Consider the following 2,500-nt stretch of genomic DNA (forward strand, 5'->3'; position numbering starts at 1 on the left):
TTGTATTGAAAAGTTAGCGAAATGTCTGGATATAGTCGTGGCCAAAAGTTTTGAGAATGACACAAATATTAATTTTCACAAAGTCTGCTGCCTCAGTTTGAATGATGGCAATTTGCATATGCTCCAGAATGCAATGAAGAGTGATCAGATGAATTGCAATTAATTGCAAAGTCCCTCTTTGCCATGCAAATGAACTGACTACCCAAAAAAACATTCCCACTACATTTCAGTCCTGCCACAAAAGGACCAGCTGACATCATGTCAGTGATTCTCTCGTTAACAAAGGTGTGAGTGTTGATGAGGACAAGGCTGGAGATCCCTCTTTCATGCTAATTGAGTTTGAATAACAGACTGGAAGCTCCAACGTGTAAATCAGCTTGAAAGATGTGTCGGCATCGAGTAATTGTCTCTGGCCCCCTCCCAGTTAGAAGTGATGAGCTGTACAGCAGAGTGTCATAACTCAATCGCTGGTTGAAAACTGTTTTCTGATAGATAGAATAGAATTTGTAGATAATTGGTCCTCTTTCTGGGACTCACCCACAAACAGGACCAAGCCTGGCCTGTTGAGGAGTAACGGACTCCATCCTAGCTGGAGGGGTGCATCTCATCTTATCTACCAACATAGACAGGGCTCTAACTCTAGCTCCACAATGAAATAGGGTGCAGGCCAGGCAGCAGGCTGCCAGCTATCCTAGGTATTCCAAAGCACAGTGGGGCTCAGCTATCCCCATTGAGACCGTGTCTGTGCCTCGATCTAGGTTGGGCAAAACTAAACATGGAGTTTGTTCCAACACATCCTCCGGGAGCAACTTCTCCCAACCATCCAGGAACAATCTGGCTGAGCAAGGCCTTTTCCAGCATGATGGAGCACCTTGCCATAAGGCAAAAATGATAACTAAGTGGCTTGGGGAACCAAACATTTTTATTTTGGGTCCATGGCCAGGAAACTCCCCAGACCTTAATCCCATTGAGGTGAGTGGACAAACAAAAACCCACAAATCCTGACAAACTCCAAACATTGATTATGCAAGAATGGGCTGCCATCAGTCTGGATGTGGCCAGTGTTAATTGACAGCATGCCAGGGTGGATTGCAGAGGTCTTGAAAAGAAGGATCAACACTGCAAATATTGACACTTTGCATCACCTTCATGCCATGGTCAAGAAAAGCATTTGACACTTATGAAATGCTTGTAATTATACTTCTTCCATAGTAACATCTGAAAAAAGGCTCATAAAAATATCTAAAGCGACAGAGGCAGCAGACTGTGTGTAAATTAATATTTGTGTCATTCTGAAAACCTTTGTCCATGACTGTGAACACTAGCCAGAGTTATACGCTGCACATTGACAGATACACTATTTGACAAAAACGATCATTTCAAACCTTTACATTGCATTTGAATACTATCATATGGCCCTCTATTTGGGAGTGGAATACAATGGAAAAGATTCCCTCAATTAAAATCATAGCTGATTACATGGTGATGTCACAGTCTTTATGCCAATCAACTGAAATTATTTATAAAATGACACACTGGCCACCTATTGAAGAACCCTGGACCGGTCCTCTGGTACTGAGCTCTATATCTACATGTAACAGCCTATTGAAGAACCCTGGACCGGTCCTCTGGTACTGAGCTCTATATTTACATGTAACAGCCTATTGAAGAACCCAGGACCGGTCCTCTGGTACTGAGCTCTATATTTACATGTAACAGCTTATTGAAGAACCCAGGACCGGTCCTCTGGTACTGAGCTCTATATTTACATGTAACAGCCTATTGAAGAACCCAGGCCCGGTCCTCTGATACTGAGCTCTATATCTACATGTAACAGCCTATTGAAGAACCCAGGACCGGTCCTCTGGTAGGGGAGCTCTATATTTATCTAACAACTTATTGAAGAACCCAGGACCGGTCCTCTGGTACTGAGCTCTAGCTTTACATGTAACAGCCTATTGAAGGCCAGGACAGGTCCTCTGATACTGAGCTCTATATCTACATGTAACAGCCTATTGAAGAACCCAGGACCGGTCCTCTGGTACTGAGCTCTATATTTACATGTAACAGCCTATTGAAGAACCCAGGACACGGTCCTCAACCATCCAGAACAGGCAACTTCTCCCAACCATCCAGGAACAGCTCAATATTTACATGATAACAGCCTATTGCAAAAAGAACTAAGTGGCAGGACCAAACCTTTTGAGCTCTATATCTACATGTAACAGCCTATTGAAGAACCCAGGACCGGTCCTCTGGACTGAGCTCTAAATTTACAAACAGCCTATTGACAAACCCAGGAACATCTGATTACTGAGCTCAAGAATGTAACAGCCATTGAAGAACCCAGGATGGTCCTCTGATACTGAGCTCTATATCTGTAACAGCCTATTGAAGAACCCAGGACCGGTCCTCTGGTACTGAAAAGAAGGATAACAGCCAAATAACACTTTGCATCACTCTGGTACTGAGCTCTATATTTACATGTAACAGCCTATTG

This window comes from Oncorhynchus gorbuscha, linkage group LG23 (genome assembly GCF_021184085.1).
Source record: "Oncorhynchus gorbuscha isolate QuinsamMale2020 ecotype Even-year linkage group LG23, OgorEven_v1.0, whole genome shotgun sequence".
NCBI lineage: Eukaryota > Metazoa > Chordata > Actinopteri > Salmoniformes > Salmonidae > Oncorhynchus > Oncorhynchus gorbuscha.